The sequence below is a fragment of the Benincasa hispida genome, chromosome 12 (assembly GCF_009727055.1).
Source record: "Benincasa hispida cultivar B227 chromosome 12, ASM972705v1, whole genome shotgun sequence".
Classification (NCBI taxonomy): domain Eukaryota; kingdom Viridiplantae; phylum Streptophyta; class Magnoliopsida; order Cucurbitales; family Cucurbitaceae; genus Benincasa; species Benincasa hispida.
The window spans coordinates 22,459,087-22,466,431 of record NC_052360.1 but is presented as its reverse complement, the minus strand read 5'-3'; positions in this window follow the sequence as shown (position 1 = coordinate 22,466,431).

The following is a 7,345-nucleotide window of genomic DNA, read 5'->3' as shown; positions in this document are numbered from 1 at the left end:
CAAATATATAGCCAAAATGGTCTATAGTATATGAATAAGATTGGGCGCCTTATTCTGGGGACACTATGGATGCGGCCCATTTTGTAGTTAGTACAAACGATGTGATCTTAAATCGTTCATGTGGAGACATGAAGTGGAGGCATCCTATGTAAAGAGTTTACATAAGACTGAACCATGAAATAGTCACTTTTTACATTCTAAATGTTTTTTTATGTATAAAACTGACTATTTCGTTAATGGATGACCTAGATAACTTAATCTTAATCCTGAGCTAACTATGAACTCCTGTTCACTCAAAATCATCCTTAAATATGCATAAGTGAAGGCAACTCATTATCGTTGGCCCAATAAGCCTCCCATTTCAGGGATAAGATCAGGTGAATAGCTTGGAACATAGGGTGCAAGACGGAATTCACTCATACTCGTTATAGGATTAGTGGAACTTAAGAAACAAGATGTAGTCTTGGGGGTAAAATGGTTTTTATGACCCAGCCGAGATTATGAACAACATGTGAAGGATTAGCTTACTAATCATGGTTATATCATATGGACATAAATATATCTATAGTGAGGGGAGTGCAACTACGGGTCTATAGTGGAATGACCTGTGAGTTAACGAATGTTGATTAGCTTCGTCTAAAGAGTTTAGCTAGCTAATCTCGGATCATTGGAGCCCATGATCTATAGGTCTGTTAGATTCCCTTACTAGCTCATATGGAATAAACTTAGAACAGTATGATAGAATAATTCGAATTGTTCGAATTAGGTGAAGAGAGAGAAACTAACAAGTATATGTGATATAGAGGTCGGTTTTTCAGTTTAGAGATACAACTTTAATATTTAAATGTGATTTAAATATCAAGAATATGAATACGTTTATATTCGGAAGCTCGAAAATAATGGAAATGGTAAAAGATGTAAAAAGTCAAAGAGTTGACTTTTGACTATGAAAAGTCAAACTTTTATCGACCTTATATTCAAATATGATTTGAATTTCGAGAAAATGAATGCGGATTCATGCTCAGGAGGGCAAAATTAGTCAACATGGGAAAAATCATAAAAAGTGAAAATGTTGACTTTTAGATCAAAGTTTGACTTTGACAAAATGACTATTTTGCCTTTTGATTAAAGTTAGTGGAAAAATCCAAACTTTTGTTGGATAATTCCACTAACAAGATAGTGGGCTAGGTAGGCTTATAGTGGAGACATCAAGCCCACTTAGATAGTGGATTTTGAGGTGTTGGGTTTTTATGAATTTATTTGATGCAAATGTTGCATGGCTTTTTCTATAAATTTGGGCTTTTAAATTGGATGAAAAAACATTTTGCATTTTGAATAAAAAACTAGTTTCTAAAATTGGGTTGGAAAAATCCCTATTTTTTAGTGAAATTCAAAACCCAAACCCAACCCAAAATTCTATCTTCTTTTTCCATCTCTTTCTCTCTCTCGGGTCCTTCATCCATCGGGTCCCACAACCCAGTTCTGAGTCCAGAGGATAGTAGGTCAGCCTAGTGGTGGTCCAGAAGAGTTCGGATCGAGATTTAGCGAGGAAAACATTTTTCGGGAACTACAAAAGTTGTATTCTATCCCTATTAATTTACTGTTTTTTCCTTCATTTGCATGCTAATTTCCTTTTAATTAAAAGCAATTAGAGTGTAATTAGATCCTTATTCCACTGCATATGTCTCGTGTTCCATTAGTTTATATTTAGATTTAACCTACAATGTCTAAGTGATAAAATCATTTTATTACCTCACACCGCCGCTCACGCATGCTCATAAAACCGATTAACAATGCTCAGTACTTCGGCTAAAATCTCCAGGTAGGAGGTGTTACGTAAATTGTCAACTTAAGTACCTCCAGCCTTAGACGGGATTATAGACCGACTGAGTTTGTAACCATGTTTTATAAGATAACGTCCTATTTTAACTATTAAAACAAGTTGTTATGAAACCTAAGTGAGCAAATATCTTATCTTTGTTATAGATTTTAAATGTCTAACCCATTTTATCACTCTTCTAAAAAATATAGACATACTATAACAAAACTTAAACATTCCACACATTAATATATCAATTATATTAATCTTATGTAACCCTACTCGTGTATACTATATACATTATAACCCATTTATAACATATATCAATCCATGAAACATGCTTTCTTATGGTGGGATTTTAAATCTACATGGTATATAATATGCACACACAAGTTCAATTTAAAAATAGTAAACATCACATGCATAAAACATTTAAACACTATTGATGTGGACCAACTTTGGCATTCTTAGCAAGCAAAAACTAGTTTATTACAGAATTAATTAAAAAGCAGCTCCAGGTTCCCTCTGGACCACACGAACAAACCCAAACCGAATCTGAACCATGCGAATCGGCCCTCCGAAGCTTCAAACGAGGCTGAACCAGTCAAAATTAGGTTGAATGGATTCCATGCCACTGAACTGATCGAACCGAACCACTCCCGTGAATCAATCCACGGACACGTGCATTTCTGGGCTGGGATGAGTAGTGTCGCAACGATCCATCCCAGAGTTGAAATGCCTCGGGTCCATGAAGAACAACATTGCAAAAATCGCGACACTGCCTAGTAGTTGCTTCTTCTCCAATTTTTTCAACTGAGCTTACTTCAATCTTCAATTACAACTTATTTTCAATCTATTGACAATAATAAAGTTACAAACCCTTAAACACACATTAAGGCCCATCACCAAGAGCCAATTACAAATTTAACAACTGAATCAAAGAGAATTCTACTGCCAATTTTGATTTAGAAACCATATTAGTTACCAAACATGCATTGGTGTGTGAAATTCTAGCAATGCATGTTTGGTAACTGATATGATTTCTAAATCAACATTAATTGAGTTCTTAAATTTTGAGCCCATGGAAAGGTTTGAGGGACTGTAATACCACCCTTTTGTGAAACCTACTGCCCAATTGAACATCTTTACTCACATAAAACTTGAAGCCAAAGATGTAAAAAACAACTGTTTGTTTAAGCTCATTTATTACCAACAGTACAACGTCTAAAGTGTTTGCACCATGTTTTTCCACCACCTACTTCCTTTGCCATTCACCTACTCCCATGCGACACACGTACTTGCGTTGTCTTCTGATGCTTGAATTTTATGAAGTGGAAATATGGATGATGTGCATTGATGGATTACGTTGTGCACTCAAGTTTCCCCAATGGAATTCAAGTGTAAATTTCTCTGAGTTTCCTGGTAAGTCCAGGGTCGAACACAGAGACTTTTGAAAATAGTTACATTAATAATGTCTATGAAAACTCTGTGGTAACCAAGTAAATAAATAAAGTGTGGGTGTGTTGTTGCATTGATAAAAAAAAGTAAATAAAGTGGTGGATTTGAGAAAGGGAGTTGGGTAGATGCAATGAGTATGTGATGACCAGGTTAAGAAGATCTTTAGCTAGCATTACTCAGGAATGCGTCAAACTTTACGATCATGTTACAACCATGCACAACAAGTCATTTCCTAATGTAAATGCGATGCTCCTAAGTCTAGGACGCATGTGTTGAATGCAAAATGTCCATAGAGCTTATCCCTAAGTCTCTACTTTTGTCCTATGTGTTGATGCAAAATGTATGAAAGCAAGGTGACCGCATATAATCATATCTTATTGCTAAGATGCATGCGATGAGTTAATAACGAATAGTGCTCATTCCTAAGCGCCTATCTCTCGTTTATGTGTTCTAATCTAGTTCTTCCAAACCTAGATTCTGACTTGACCTTCCTAAGTCTAGATCCTATCCTTAGACTACACTCTCGAGTATCTCTAATAGACGAATGAAGCATACACAAACAAGATAATCACAAAGAATGAAGATTCCCTAATTGTGCTAGATAAATGCTTCTCAACCCATTCAACTGTTTAGCTACTCATGCGTGAATTATAGAGAGAGAACATATATAGAGGAAGACGTTCCATTTTTATAACTGAATTGAGTACAAAATTATAATGGAAATTAAAGGTAGAGAACCTAGTAGCAATTCCTTGCTGATCGAGGGTTTTTACACTGAATCTCTATTTTGATCTACAAATATTCCCGCTTTCACGGGCATCGACCCTCTCTCTGTCTTGGAGCTTTTGGTGCTTTCCCCAGCTTATCGGAACGATCTATCGGCACACATTCTGTAACAACCCAAATTTGTACACATACACTATAGGAAATTAATGTCAAATGTTAAGCAGGACGGAATTTTATTTAAAGGGGTGATAAATGTAATACTCTAACCCTAATTTAGAAAGTAGGAAAAACAAATAAAATATATATTTAAGAATGAAAAATATAATAGGAAAATCGGTGGAAATTTAGAATTGGAAAAAAATAAGAAATTTATTAATTATCCAAAAATAATGAATAAGGGGGCAGAATCAGGGAGAATTAGTTAGAAGTTGGATGTTAGCTAATTCATGAGACAAAGGGTAATAGATAACTTTTTGTTTGGGCACTGCTCATTGGAAGAATTGGAGGTGTATTAATTGCCCATATACTTAAAATTTGAAAGAATTAAAAAGCGGAAGTGGAATCCACAAGCAGCGAAGGCAACCACGTGTGAAAACTAGCGAGATTGGAGAGAAAATTGGAGAGAGCGAGAGTGAGATTGGAGAGAAAATTGGAGAGAGCGAGAGTAAAGAGAGTGAGATTCTTAGCGAAACAATGGGAGAAAGCGGGAGCAGGAGCGAGAGTGGGAGCAGGAGGGGGAGCGGGAGCGAGAGCGAGAGTAAGAGCGAAAGCAGTGAGAGCGAAAGAGAGAGAGCGAGAGCGAGAGAAGCAAGAGCGAGAGTCACGAGAGCCAAACCAGCAAGAAAGCTGGAGAGAGCGAGATTCTGAGAACAAAGAGAGCGAGATTTGGACAGAAGCATGGATTATGCGTTGAATTTGGCCACGATTTTTATAGATTATACATGGAGAACCCTAAAATTGAATACAAACAAAGGTTGAAGACGTAAGGACAAACGTTAGCCAAAATTAGGTGTCTTATTAAGAGAAATTCTTAAACCTAAGTAATTTTAAAGAAGACATTTGTAGGATGAGTTGTCACACTGAGAAGAGCTGAAAACCACTATAAATAGGACCCTTTGCCTAAAGATTTAACCCATTCTAAAAAAAATCTCAGTAACAAAGAATCATTTGAAAGAGTATGTGTGAGTGAGGAAGTTCTGTGAGGTTAGAAGAGATAAAGCTCGGGTGAGGTGCTACCCAAATTTCTTTCTAGTTTAAAAGGGAAAGCTCTACTGATCAAACCATAAGGAATAATAAGGAAGAATTAGGATCGCAGTCAAGGTAAGTAGTTATCTCACCAGTGTTTCATGGTAGTGTACCTTTAATATGTTGCATAATTATGTGATTGTTATGTTGCATTACATGTTTAAAATATGTTTGTCGACAAGGGACCTCATGCATTATGTTTGGTCATAAGATTAAATTTTAATTAGATAAAGGTTATGATTCTAGGGCTAGCAGGGCATGAATGGTTGCACCGCTCTAGACTCAATTCTATGTCAAGTTTATGCTAAGGACTAACAGGGTATGTATGGTTGCACCCCTCTAGTTCGATCTTACGTTTATGTTAATAGTTGATGTTGGATGCGACTCTGGCCCTACTGACTGCATAACCCACTAATCATCAGATGAGCTAGTTTCTGCCTAAGTCCTCATCTTTCTATCAGGGCAGAGAAATTTACGTTAGTGATGTTGGATGTGACTTTGGCCCTATTAACTGCATAACCCGCTAATCATCAAATGAGCTAGTTTCCGCCTAAGTCCTCATCTTCCTATCAGGGCAGAGAAATTTATGTTAGTGATGTTAGATGCGACTCTGGCCCTACTGACTGCATAACCCGCTAATCATCAGATGGGCTAGTTTCCGCCTAAGTCCTCATCTTCCTATCAGGGCGGAGAAATTTATGTTAGAAGCATAACCGACCACCACATGTTATTATATGTTTTCGGTCCCAATCATATGTTTTCATAACATGTTGCATGTGATTATGCATTTGGTCACTACCCTATGTGAGAACTACTTACTGGGAATATTATATACTCATCCTATTTTTACAAACTTTGTAGGTAAGGACACAGCGTAGGTGGCAGAACTGGACGTCGCTCAAATGGCCAACCATCAAACTCACTATTATAGGCATATGCATTTTTGTTTCACCACGCTAGTGTTTTATGGATCCTGGTGTTTTGTAAAATAAACTTTTTATATAGTTTACTACCTAATTAATAAAATCTTAGATATGATCTTTTGAGATTTTTACCAAAATTTCATCTCATAATAGAAAAGTCTAAGCATGCATGTCGTAGCGGTCGGACAATAATATTTAAGGATCCAGTCATTACACCTTCTTCCTCGCGTCCACCTTAAAGTGAAAGAAGACTATGGACAGAGACACGAACTTGTAAAATGAGGAAATAATCGACTGCTTCCCTCCTTCTCTGAAGAATGCACTTGGTATTTATAGGGCATCAAAGGTGAAAGGCAGCTTCTCTCTCCTGGTTGTACAGATGGGACAACTTTAATTCCTGACTGATGCAACGGATAATTGTCACCGATAAAGCTGGATGTACTTTGTGACCGTTATCGGCTGTCAACTTAATTTAGATCTGACTGCCATCAGCTTTCTGTCCCATCGATCTTAATTGTCCTTTCATCCGGATGCGCCCACCATGTTGCGGTGATTCTTCTTGGGTGAATGTTTGCGAGCACGATCAAAGCAAAGTCTTGCGATGAAGTTACGCTCGACCAATGTATTCCTATGATCGCATTCTTTGCATTGCATAAACACATTATTCTGCACAAAAATATAAAGATCAACTGCTCTAATCCATTGGATGCATGCAACTGCAATATTATAGAATTTATGTTTAATGTACGCAATTTAACATATTTCATCAACACAGTCCGACATTGTTTAAGGATTCAACACTAGGATAACGTGCATTTCTGCCTGTTATCACACCCGCAAATTTAAACAACGCTTGTCCTCAAGCATAAGCTAAAGATTCCTTTAGCAAGTAAACAGCAAAGTTCTATCCCTAGATTTCTCAAGGATACTTCGTTCAAATCTTAGATGCCAGAATTTCCTTAAGTCTTATTCAAATATCTTCCTAAAATACTTCTAAGACATAGGGATTGCAAGCTTAACTTTCAAAAGGACTTTACTGAATTCCGGAACATCGCATGATTTATTTCAAAAAGAAAATTTTCCACCGGGGTGTCAAATGATTTCTCCTTGCACAAAAAATTTCTTCATTGCTATCTTTTTCTGACCTTGCGCCAATCCAAGTGCCTTGCCTTCG